We start from the raw sequence: 14069 nt of genomic DNA, 5'->3' as shown, positions 1-14069 counted from the left end.
AGGTTGGTAGTATTCTGTATGACAGCTATGAAAATACTACTTTACCTCTTAAATTAAATTTGTATGTAGATAGGTGTATGGATGTAGATATGTTGTTAAAATAACAATAAATTTACTCAACCGGTACTCGTGTTTGAGACATCGAATGAAAGCATGTTCGTAAGAGCCATAAAGCACTAATGAGTTATATTTCTTAACAAACTGGTACATTCGTTACCAATTATTTATTGTGATTTAGTATTTGTACCGACGGATTGTCCCACATCATGGCAGTAAAACGTTAATTAAGGATACGAGTAAAATTACGACTTATGTAGAACACAGAAATTGTATGAAGTCCTACTATTTACAATATTTATTTATGTATTATTAATATATCTGAACAGAAGGCTAACTTTGACGAAATACATCTTCACGATAAAAAAGCCCTTGGCCACCGAGTGAGAAAGATGTAGGTATTTATTGGCTTTTAAATCGAAAGTCCCAACTATTGCTGGAAAATATCTTTTACCTATTGTACAAGGTCATACTCAGCGCCGGACCGAGGTAAATTTTAGAATGGAGCGAGATCCAATTATGGCGCCTTTCCTGTTTGCTCCTAACATTATATACTAGGGACGTTTGAAAAGTTCGTAGCCTAACGTATATCGGAATGTCATAAATTTTTAACCGACTTCAAAAAAAGGAGGAGGTCGAGGATTCGACCGTTCGATTTCGAGTCGATTCAAGCCGTTTAAATCATAAAGATTATAACTGGATTTTCATACAATTCTTTCAGATACGGCTTTAATTAACACAGCACTAACTTGGTACCGCCTTCGATCAGAAGGTAACCATTTCGGTGTCTTTACCATTTCGGCGCCCCCTAGGATTTGGCGCCTGGAGCGACCGCTCCGTTCGCCGTATGGACGGTCCGGCCCTGGTCATACTTAATCCGGTATGGACGTACGGAGTACAACTTTGCAGCAACATTATGCAACGGTTCCAGTCAAAAATGCTTCGCATGATTACCAATGCTCCTTGGTACATCAAAAAGGATCGCTTGCATCGTGAACTAAAAATTAAAACTATAAAGACAAAAGTTGCACACTCAATGAAAACATACCAATTAAACATCCAAATCAACTTGCAAGGAACCTAATGATGAGCCCAATGCGGATTGGCAGACTTCACACACGCAGAGAGTTTTTAATTAATGAAAAATACTCTGAAATTTTTTTATTAATTAATGAATTAAAAATTCTCTGGATGCAGGTTTCCACACGATGTTTTCCTTCACCGTTTGAGACACGTGATATTTAATTTCTTAAAATGCACACACATTGGAGGAATATTTAAACCTACTTATTATTATACTTACATTAAAATTAATGAATGTTTTAATTATCGTGCATTCACAGCCTTAAAAATAAGAGTCGCTTGCCTCGGTTTAGGACCCTCGACTTATCAGGCTCAAGATTATGGGGCTCGCACAGATATTGGTAATCTAGTGCTAAAAGCATTCTTAAAGTAATACGTAAAGGTCATCTACCTACTTGCCCGTTCTTTTGTTTTTAATAACAATATTTACCCTCCTATCCACTTATTGTTCTTGATAATTGAAGGTTAAAATTAATAAATCCGAATAAAAAATAATTAAGATGTGTATTTATATTATAATGTATATCTATACGCAGTCAGTATCTCTACAAATGTTTTTGAGCCTAGCGTGACTGCAGAAAATATTTAGAAAAGTAATGAATGGGGGGTCTGTTAGGGGGGTTCACGGCCTCCAGGGTTCTCCTGTCCAAGTCTCCCAGACACGGGTGGTCTGGGAGACTTGGACAGGATTACCTACCCTGGAGGTCACCAGCTGTCTCCAGGTCACGGCTTACAACTATAGCAAAAAGTGTCGTTACAATTTTTTGGTCTTAATTTTTTTCGTCTAGCCCCCTTTCGCAACGCGCGATAAAGATCTTCATTCCATAAACTCTTTCAGCAATAGAAAGCTACATTATCAGGGAGTAACATAGGCTATATTTCATTCCTATACCTATACACAGGAATGGGAACTAAGCGGGCGCAACCGTTAGTTTCTGCTAGTAGATAGCACCTAAACCAAATATCCATGAACTAGGTCCTCCAACCTAATTTTCAAAATAATTGGGTAGCGTCGTGAATCGAGCCATATTTCTATATTATATATTGTGATAAACATTCATACAAACCCTAAAGGTATCCTATACCTCACTGCAGTTCTAATAAATGCAGACTCCATTAGGTCAGAGTCTATTCTGAGTAATTTCGGAACGAATTGGATTGTTTTTCTTAGTTCCACGATTGGATTTATTCCTACTTTTATTGTGTCTCGAATCCCTGTCGTAAAGTTTAATGCCGCGACCTACTACTGCGACCTTCCCGTACTGATACTCGTATTTCTTTGTACTCTTTGTGAACTCTCTACGTCTTAAACATAAAACAAATATATCTAATAGAGAGGATGATGAAGAAAAAAGAGTTATCGGTTAACCCGGAAAACGTGGTTCTGCCATATTTCCTCACAATGAAAATTTCATTATAAGCGGTCGAGGCGAATCTGATTTTCTGCAAGGTTGGAGTATCGATCCCGATCGATATTTTCTTACAAAGAAAATTTCATTGCAATCGGTCTAGACATTTCTGATTTTTTACAGGTTTAAATTCTCTCTCTTTCCGACTGTTGATTTGAAAAGGGAATCGTAATTAAAAAATTGAAAAAATATGGCTTACCTATAGGTATTCTTTATAAATAAATACAACTACATAATATTAATTGGGCATGGTAAATAGCGAAGCGATCGAGTTATTTTTTTTTCATTCTTGACAAGTTAGCCCTTGACTACAATCTCACCTGATGGTAAGTGATGATGCAGTCTAAGATGGAAGCGGGCTAACTTGATAGGAGGAGGATGGACCAACTAAGAAAACCTTAATCGCCCCAGCTGGGGATCGAACCCAGGACCTCCGTCTTGTAAATCCACCGCGCATACCACTGCGTCACGGAGGCCGTCTAAAACCGACTGTTGAATTGAAAAGGGAATCGTAATTAAAAAATATGGCTTATATTCTCTATAAATAAATATATCTACATAATATTAATTGGGCATGGTTACCATTGAGTTTTATTCGTACGATTTCTTTTTTTACCTTTTTTTTTAATTTTTCCTACTTAGGTAAGTATAGAGTTCCATAGTTCATTTGTTTCGCTTCCATTACGGAATTTCTAATCAAAGCCGTTAGAGTGTGAGCAAACAGTTCTGCTCAAACACGCAAGATTGCACGCAACATTCCTGACTTCCTGAGTATATTGACTCGGATTCACCACGCACCTCCCTGCAATACAAAGCAATGCCATAGCTGTGTACAGATAGGAAAAAAGAAAGAAACTAGCAACTTAGATGAGTATTTGGGAGCATTGTCGGCTGCAGACTACAAGGGTGTACAATTTTTAACATTAATTGTTTAAGTAAACTTAATACACAAATCTTAAAAGGTATATAAAAGCGAAAGGTAACAAAATATCGAATATTGATTAACAAATATGAATCTTGATAACTTGTTATAGTACAGATTTTGCAACTGAGCCGGATTAAAGAGGTCTAAGGGCGGACGAAGTCGTGGGTGTGCTCTACTCGTAGGTACTTAATTATATTTAAGTTGCTGTCCAAATTTAAAAATAATTCAACAGCAGAAGGCGAATTTGTAGTCAAAAGTGTTCACCAGAGCTAAAAAACGTTTTAGATATATTTTATAAGAATAATATGTTCCAATTGTCATGTCAAGAAACATCTCCCCGAAAAATATCCTAGCGACACCCAAGCTTAGGAGATTCTTTAACGTATAAGTATTTTACATAATTTTTTACCTAACATACCTAATTCAGAATAGGTCTACCTATCTAGCTATTAGGTACCTATTAGGTACTCTTTAAATAGTCAATCAAAAAATGTCAACATCATGTCATCGTTATTTTTAAAAATATCGAACACGTGAGAAGTGTTTTTTGGTTATTTAAAAAACATCACGTTATATGTACCTACATAAATATCTTGATTTACCGTTTTTACCAATACCTATTTAAACAACACGATTTAATAATACTTCTTAAGGCGTGTCCAAACATAGCGCGGCAAGCGACACGCCGAGCTATTGCTACGCTGTGTGGACAGTTGCCGCGCACGAAAGTTTCTGCGATGTCTATACTAGTCGCGCAGCAGGGCTGTGTCTCACGATTTGCTGCCGCGCTGTTTAGACACGCCTTTAATATTTCTTTTAAATTTTGCATAGGTATCTCTTTAAAGTTACACACGAAGAACACAAAATTTTAATTATTACGGATATCATCGTTGACAAGCCATGTTTGTCTCACTGTTGAGCACGACCCTGTTATCAGAAAGAGTGGGTTAGTTTAATACTCCACCACCCAATGCCGATTGATAGATTTCACACACGTAGAGAATTAAGAAAGTTCGCAGGTGTGCAGGTTTCCTCACGATATTTTCCTTCACCGTTTGAGACACGTGATATTTAATTCTTCTGCTAACGGTACCTAATATCTGCGCACTGGCACGAGTTGAAACAGTCTGGTGTTTGCAAATCCCGCTAATTGCCGCCAAGTCTTTCAGCTGATCTTACACCTCTCAGCGTACTACGTCCACTGTTGACTGAAGCAATATTGTTCTCCTAGGATGCATTTACCAACGATATTGCCTACCTTAGTATCGTCGGTACAATACTACGTCGGTCCTGGGTATAATCCCGGGTCGTGATATGATTTTTTTTTATTTTTTACAAGTTAGCCCTTGACTACAGTCTCACGTGATGGTAAGTGATGATGCAATCTAAGATGGAAGCGGGCTTACTTGTATGACGTTGTGAATGAGACTCGTGATGACCCAGGATTTTGGAAAGTTGGTCTCAGTTCTACAGACAGACAGAAAAATAGATTTAAAAAAAACTTAGTTATTAGTAACACCGCTGACAGCCCTGTGGATATGACCTCTGCCCATGATTCAGAGGGCGTAGGTTTGAATCCGGTCTGGGGGTAATGCACCTCCAACTTTTCAGTTAAGTATGTACATTTACATAGAAAGTAAATATCAAACGGTGGAGGAAAAACATCGTGAGGAAACCTCCATATTTGAGAATTTTCTTAATTCTCCATTTATGCGTGAAGTTTGCCAATCCGCATTGGGCGACCTTGGTAGACTATTCGCCTAACCACTCTCATTCTGAGAGGAGACCCGTGCTCAACGGTGAGCCGAAAATGGGTTGCTAATGAAATAACACCGCTTCCACTTTTTCATTATATTTAGTAACTAGTTGTAGGTAGTAGGTATCTTACCTAACACAGATACGATAAAGATAAAGTGGAACAGTGGGATTGTACCTATTTAATTATGTAAATTTTATTCTATTCAAAAACAATTAGAATAATTGAGTGAACTCCGTCCATCATAAAGTAACATAAAAGCGTACAATTAAAACGTTATAAACACCTCGGAATGTTCACAGACAGTTTTTGATAACTAACAATGGGTTGAGCGTTCCCCAAAAAATAGGTACCTACCTACCTTACCTAATACCTGTCATATGATATAGGATGTTGCAGAGTATTTCCCATAACTTCAACACATAAAAAACTTTTTATAAAATAAAGTAATTCAAACAATTCCGACGATTCATGTATTACATGACTTTAACTATCCATGCATTTTATAATACGTAATCGTAGTACTATGCACTTCCCTAGTAAGCTACTTTATGATATTTATCTAATCTAATATTATAAAGCTGAAGAGTTCGTTGGGTTGAACGCGCTAATCTCAGGAACTACTGGTCCAATTTGAAAAATTCTTTCAGGGTTAGATAGCCAGTTATTTTATCCATCTATCCCTGGGAACCATAAGGGAATGGGAACCATGCGGGTGAAACCGTGCGGCGTCTACTAGTAACGAATAAGCCTGGCTAGATCATAATATAAGGATGCGATACAAGGGACACTATATAAGATCGATTTACAAAAGAAATATTTTTTACTCCGAAAATATTCATTTTAATTTTTTGCTCTCTTCCTGGAGCACGTTTTCCGGGTATCTTACCTTCTAGGATCAAAGTAAGAAACTCATAGAGGGATCCCTTTTGCAATACCCGAAAACTGGAGGTGATGGTCACCTTTTTTATATTTCCCAGTAAGTAGGTACTTATAATTTGAGAAATCATAATTATGCCCGGTTGCAAGACACATTGTCATTGGAATCTCAAGGTGCTGGGATGGCGACCCCGTGCTAGAAAGCGCAGTGTTGGTCGACCCCCCACCAGGTTGACTGACGACATCAAGCGATTCGCAGGGAATCGCTAGATGCTGGCGGCTCAGGAGCGTGACGTTTGAAATTCCCTACAAAAGGCCTACAGGGGACATCCATCGGCTGATATGATGATGCTAGAGACGTTGCACGTGGTTTACTTTTGCGGTGATTTTATAGGCACATAACATTTTTTTTTTATTTTATTTTTTCATGTTATACCTATGGTCTAATAGTATAAAATATCCATGCATTTAGGGCTATAGGTTATGTAGGTACAGTTATGTATAGCAACTTTGGAAAACACTGTTCAGTTTTATTTCGTATCGCAGTTTTTAATATTATCTTTTAATCTATTTTAATGTCGCCTGATTGCAGTTTAATCTTTAATATGCGTTTGATGGAGGACCGCTACAATTAACAGTTGTTTTAAAGCCATAAAATGTAAATCTGTCCAATGTTAGATAAGCGAATGCATATTAAAAACACGTTTATTGTAATAAATTGTTATTATACTGCAAATCTTAACTTTAAATAAGGCTGCTTAGCTACTGAGCATTAAATGCTTATTTACTATGTAGGTTTGTGGGTTTTTAGGTAGGATATACTTTTAAACTACCAGAGCTCTCGCGGTTTCTCCCGCGTAGCTTTCATCTTCGTGGGATTTTAGAGTTAAAATATAGCTTATGTTATTCACTGATAATATAGCTTTCAATTGGTAGAAGAATTTTTGAAATCGGTTTAGTAATTATAGAGTCAACGCAAACAAACAAACAATACAATCTGTCCTTTTCTTATAATATTACTAGCCGACACCCGTGGTTTCACCCGCGTTGTTCCCGTTACCGTGAGAGTATGGGGATAAAATATATGACACTTACAAATAACGTCTCTTTCTAGTATTAAAAGAATTTCAAAATCCGTTTAGTAGACCCTGAGATTACTCCTACAATACCATAAGCTTTCCATCCTTATAATATTAGCAAGTATAGATTAGTATTAGTATAGATAAAGTTGACAACCCTAATACGCATAGATACGCAACATTTTTATAACAGAGCCTTAAGGTAGGCGTCCACAGATCCGCATTGCACGTATTTATTTATTTATTTATTAGGTTTATTTACAATCACTTACTCTACTAAAATAATAAAATGTAACTAAATTATAAATCACTATACCTAAGTGTATTGATTATTTACAAATAAACACATCATGAAATAAAAAAGAACAATAAATAAAAGATAACTTAAATATCACAAAGAAAGAACATACACACTAATATTATTAACTGAAAAAAAAGAAAAAATGAGAGAAAGAAAGAAAATGAAAAATAAGGTGAGCACATTTTAATCATATGAGTACCAAGTAGAGATGATTTAATGATTTAATAATGATTCAGAGTAAATGTTTACTTTAGAACTGACATTATAAAGGTCTTTCATATATATCGGACGCATCGCATCAAATGGATCGTAGTATTCTTTGTCAAGTCATACAAGTACGTCCACTGTAACGCATTGTACGTATCATATCGCACGGATTTTATCCGTAAAATTATAATTACATTTGATGCGATGCGTCCGATACGTACGATACGGATATGTGGACGCCTACGTTTAGTGATATGAAATAATGTTTTTTTTTAAATTCTTTACAAGACAACCCTTGACTACAATCTCACCTGATGGTAAGTGATGATGTAATCTAAGATGGAAGCGGGCTAACTTGTTAGAAGGAGGATGAAAATTCACACTCCTTTCGGTTCTACACGACATCGTACCGGAACGCTAAATCCCTTGGCGGTACGTCTTTGCCGGTAGGGTGGTAACTAGGCACGGCTGAAGCTTCCCACCAGCTAGACCTGGACCAATCAAGAAAACCTCAATCGGTCAAGCCGGGGATCGAACCCAGGACCTCCGCCATTAAATCCACTGCGCATACAACTGCGCATAGGAGGCCGTCAAAATGTGTTTATGAATATCATTATTCTGAAAGATTTTAGCAAGTTGTTAGGTATAGTACCTACTTGATGTTCACAGTAACGCATGGGTACCTACAAACGGTAACCCCACACTAATTACCCACTCCGACTGATAATAAAGAGCGATTTAGTTGCTGATAATGTTTGTAGCGAAATTAACTTTGTATTGTGGGGTTTTACTATCTACTCAGGTGGTCCAAGTAGATGACTAACTGATCAAGGATTAAAAAATTAATATTTGTAGGACTGTATATTATCGAGACCGTCTAAATAAAATAGTAATTGAATATTTTTTAGTAGGTAATTTATTAGAAATTATAATTTCTGTAGTTTTGGAATACTTAGTGTACCTAATGATTGTCCAAACCGTAAAACATGAAATATTTTTTCTATTAATTTATAACTCAAAATCATCTGATTAAAAAGCGCTTCTATATAACTAATTCTATAATAGGTATCTAGTTTTGTAGTGACCCTACTACTGTCCTTTTAGAAGTTGACTAAAAATATTAAATGTGTAAACTTTACACAAACCCATCGAAAATACAACGCCAGCACTCAAAACACGACAGCGTAAAAAAAAATCTCGCAGCGGCACGAATTATTTACCGAGCACATAAACACTTGACGGGACTCCCTGTATGTACTCGAAAAATCTCACAGCGAGGCAAATTGGAGAAATGAGATACCTACGTTACCGAGGGATGGTATCGGCGCGCGCCTCGTTCGAGCGAATACGTCCCGCCCGCCCAAGCGCCCAGCGGTTTTGATCGCATCGCATACCGTAGAACGCCGTCGTCGCGATCGGCCGCGCCTTTACGCGCACCGCGTTATACCAGTACCTAAAGTGAACCACTAATTTACAGCACACTTAAAGTGATGATACTAGTTTATCGACTATAAATCTGTGCAGTGTTGTGCTCGAGTCGCAGGTAAGTGATAATTGCTCAGTCGCATGCCGCTCTGTTTGGGGAGCAAACACTCGCGTCGGATGAAACAATGCGTCGGTAACCCTTTAGGTCGCGTTTGTGTTGGTCTGTGACAATTCGACACTTTACGTTGAATTTTAGCTATGAACGTAACGGATTTGTAAATTAACTGCGTGTTTTTGGCTTCTTAAAAACTACTTTATTTATATTTATAATAAATATGGTGGAAAGTTTTTTACTTTGACTCTGCTAATAAGATAGAATTCACAATTTGTTTAAGAAAGTTAATAACGAAAGTAAACTCGTACAATGTTTAAAATTGCGAAGCACGTTTGAGAATTGTCTGTCTTGTACATAATAAATCTTAAATAATAAAATAATACATACGAGAAAGTATATAAAATCCCACATTCGTACATGTCACTAATAATAACTAATAACAAACCCGTTTGGAATCTTATTTGTTAGTAAAACCTACTACATAGTTAGATACCTACTACCTACCTAGTTGCTTCTATATATACCTACCTAATAGTTTCAGAATCGGAAGGGATATTGCACTTTCTATATGTATAAAATTTTGATTTTGTTTTGAATAATACCTTCGTATATATACATTATTAATAACTACTCGTATTGTATAAGTATCTGAATGAATGTGAACCATCACATAAAATAAATTAGGTGAGTAGGTACCTACTTAGGTCTAACAATATCTAACAAGAAAATGAGGCATGGTAGGTCACAGAATTGTTAAGTTTTAAATCTCAGATGTTTATTAACCATTTATAAGTAAGGTATACTTAGGTGTAGGAAGCTTCTTATATCTATACCCTACTTATAAATGGTAAATAAACACAAGAAAAGAAAGAAGAAGTTTCTAATTATTTAATACGTTTTTTTACATGAATATTAGCTGTGAGATTTAATATTCTGAGCCTCTGTGGCCAATATTTCCAGATCCTCTCCAAATAAGTTCATAAGCCGTGGATAGAAGGAACTACGATATATCTAAGCCGTAACCTTTCGAATTTGATACCGGCCCCTGAGCTTATTGAGGCTAATTTATATATTTTTTTTATTTTATATTATATTTATTGTTCATATTGTTTTATTATTCGCTATATTATCTCATTCATAATTATTAACATAATACATAGGTAAGTAGTATAATTTTGGATTGCGGTGTATAATATAAAATTATTTTTAATTTTTAAATAATTAACTCATATTCAATTAAGCTTTAAAATTAACACGGGAACCTACGTACTCCTATCTGTTCTATAGGTATCTAGGTAAGTAGAGAAATTACTTTTGTCATGCACAGTCCAAGGCAAGCAAGGCACACGTCCTACAAGGTACCTACCGACCTTTCATCAACCTTTATGCCTGTAATGCAACTATGCCCTTTAAACTTGCAGGGCTATAGCGATGATTTGTATAACTCGCAAATGAGAGTTTCGAACTCACTTCTATCTCTCTCTGTCTAACACGATACTGTAGAAAGAGAAAGAATTTAGGTGAATTCAAAACTCGCACTTACGTAATAGGCCTCCTGAACACAGCAATGTGTGGTGGCAGAAATAAGAATAGAGATAGTAGGTACCTAAGTATTTCTCCGGGCGACTTTAGTCACAAAAGTTCTACTGCTTACAAAAATTTACTCTAAGTATACTACTATACTACTAGAAAAACTCTACTACTACTTAATAGCTCTACTCTATTACTTCAAGTAGAACTTATCTAGTAATACTAGAGGCTAGAGCTTGTAGTAGTAACTAGTGGAGTTTTTTCATTAGGACCAGCTGGCCTATTCGCTATTTTGGTCTTTATTATCAACCAATAAAAATAAACATCAAATTAATTGACAAATACTGAGTGAGGCACCGGATGACATTTGTTACATAGAATCTCAGTTTAGCCTGCAAAACTTTTTAATAGAAGTAAAGCTTTTTGTGGTCTATTACTAGAAAGGTCTTCTAGGAGTAGTAGAGATTATCAGTAGTGTGTCTCTAGTGGTAGAAGATAAAAAATCAAACCAAATCAAAATTCATTTATTTCAAATTAATTATATCAATGTTACAAATAGGCTTAGTTTTCAAGCACTTTTGAAATGTCAAGTTGGACTGGACTATTTGAAAAAAACTTTTTATTAGAAGTACCTACTAGCTCCTGAACTATTCAGATTTTATTGTAACTATACATGAGGTGACTACAATTTTGTATTTATTTATTAATATAACAACAGGTGATCATAAAATGAACTTGTACTAAGATTAAATCTTTTATAATAGGTAACCATAAACCAGTTTAGTACCTAGTAGAAGAGCTTATAGTCTATATACCTTAGCTATAAGGACCCAGGTTTTTGTTATTTTCTGTAACCAAGAAGCAATTCTGTGGTTAGAAAGGCAAAATCACAGCTAATTGAGTTTTCGAGAAAAACGGCCAGAAAATTCAAAATTCATTTATTTCAAGTACCTAATTTACAAGTACTTTTGAAACGTCAGTTGATTATTTGTAAAGATTCTACCACCGGTTCGGAAGGCAGGTTCTGCTGACGTTTTCTTAGTTTTCACTGCAAAGCGTTGTTCAGAGGGCCTAGTGGCAGTTTGATACTGTTACTACCGCGTTAACGTAAACGCGAATTTCTAAGGAATTGAAACAGCGCCATCTAGTGGCACTACTGCACAACTGTTTCAATTCCATATAAATTTGCGTTTACGTCAACGCGATAGTAACAGTATGAAAATATTGAAAAATTAAATTAATTTAATTAGGCACACAGTTAACGGCGATGGTTTTTCCATAAGGTAGGCCGTTTGCTTATTACTTCAACTATTATTTTTTACTATATAAAAAACTACCCAGATCTTGTTGGATTCTATTATCTGAAAATACGCAGTAACATAAAGAGATATAAGTACCTACCAAATCCAAGCTTTGTTTTATACAAATAAATCAACACGAACTATGTAAATCATTTCAATCCATCACAGCTCGCTAAATGAATGACACGAACCGTAAACTTATAATGGCCTACGATTCACCCACGTGCAGGGGCCTATTTCATAAGTCCATTCATCAACTTTATTACAAACGACATAGAGTTCAAATTAGAAACGAGTCACCCGAGAAGGCTGTATGGGACACGTTATTACACTTTATGTAGTTCCACATAAAACGATACAGACACCCAAGTAGTGGATTTAGGAGCTCTGACTCTGACGCAACTATGGAGCTGTAAAGCAATTTCAAACGGGCAGAGGTCAATTTTTAAGCTTCCTCCCTGTTTATGATTTGTTGTTATTATCTAACAGTACCTACCATATTTGAACGCCACACTATGGTTGTAAACGTTTGATTGCATCTATTAATTTAGCGTAAGGTTTTGTGTTTGTATTTAAGCTTTTGTATTGAAGTGGATGTTTTTATTATGTTTTTCACGCTCATTTTTATTGGTCGCTATTTGGATGATCTGTTTTTATTAAGCTGTTCTACTATACTGTATAGTACAGTAGGTATAGTAAGATGACTCAAGTCTTTTAAAGTTTTGCAAACACTTTTTTACTGAGTGACAATTAACTTAACTAAAATTAGATAGGTAGCTTAGGAGGTGTTATCGATGCGTTTCAGAATTGAACTTTAAGCAAAGTTAAATTATTATATTACTTTTTATATATTTTAAAACAAATGTAGAGATTTAAACTGATTTCTACCTATGATTCTTAGTCTATTATTTGTAAAATTTAGTTATATAGAAAGATAGATAGTTGAGCTATTTTAAGTCAACATACTACTTGCACATATGTTTTCTGGTTCCAACATTGGAATTTGGACCACTACAATTATTTTCATTTTCTAAATAGTAAATAGATATTAGGTAGATAGCGCTACGTGTCCAAATTCAAGTGGTCACATAGCATTATGCTGAGTTGGGGCCATTTTCTGGGTTATGCCACACATCGCAGGGTATTGTCCTGGATGTCATGGTGTACTGGAGATATTGTATTGTGTGGCATAGTTTTGAAATAAACGCATTTTTCTTTCTTTCTTTCTTTTCTTTCTATTTACTACCTAAGTATTTCATAGCTTACTCTAGGTAAGACAACCATCTGTGATACCTATAATGATGCTCTATAATCTTTGAAATATATTTTTTTGACTTTGTTACTCAAGGTGTTTAATAAAATTCTCTTGATAATTTAACATGTAATTGTAGGTATCTACCTACCGTGGTAGGTAAAATGTAAAGCAGATAACTAGTAAATGTAGCTTTTTACTTTGAGTTTATTAGTCTGAAACCTTTTAGTGAACCTGTTTACTTACTCAATAAGTAGATACAGTTTCAACACTGTCTGTGCCGATTAATGTCTTTTTAAACTTCTTACATTGCATTGATAAGTAGGTAACTTATCAATGCAATGTAAGAAGTTTAAAAAGTAATCCACTTACATTCTGTGCTCAATAAGCATACGTTTTTATGAGTGCATTGACTGTCGCTGGATCAAGTTTGAATTTTGTTGTAGGTACATACATAATTAAGTAGGTGTAGATTTGGTAACTTTTACCTTCAATAAATCACTTAATTATACATACAGGGAGCCGCGATAGCCCAGTGTATATTAGCCCAAGAGCCCACGACAGCCAGACCTTCGTTATTTTATAAAAGTTGAAAGTTTCTCTGTAGATGTCTCCTATACAGGTAAGAACGACCAGCGACTATAAAGTTTGGGTTGTGGTTACCTGGACAGGTAACAGGTAGTAAAGGTGTATAAAATAGTACTTGAAATTCGTTAAAGTATAAAGCTCAATTTTTTAATATTTCCTTCG

General features: G+C 35.6%; 1 protein-coding gene across 2 annotated transcripts in view; it reads left to right on the top strand.

Annotated features, from left to right (window-relative positions):
• Positions 1-9086: 9086 nt before the first annotated feature.
• LOC112057786 (homeobox protein abdominal-B) overlaps positions 9087-14069 on the top strand; it is a 123396-nt gene continuing 118413 nt past the window's right edge. For both annotated transcript variants that reach the window (XM_052883841.1, XM_052883839.1), the window contains exon 1: positions 9087-9239. The gene's annotated coding sequence lies outside the window, so the exon portion shown is untranslated. The remainder of the gene's footprint in view (positions 9240-14069) is intronic.

This window comes from Bicyclus anynana, chromosome 10 (genome assembly GCF_947172395.1).
Source record: "Bicyclus anynana chromosome 10, ilBicAnyn1.1, whole genome shotgun sequence".
Classification (NCBI taxonomy): domain Eukaryota; kingdom Metazoa; phylum Arthropoda; class Insecta; order Lepidoptera; family Nymphalidae; genus Bicyclus; species Bicyclus anynana.
This window is presented reverse-complemented; position numbering and strand designations above follow the sequence as displayed.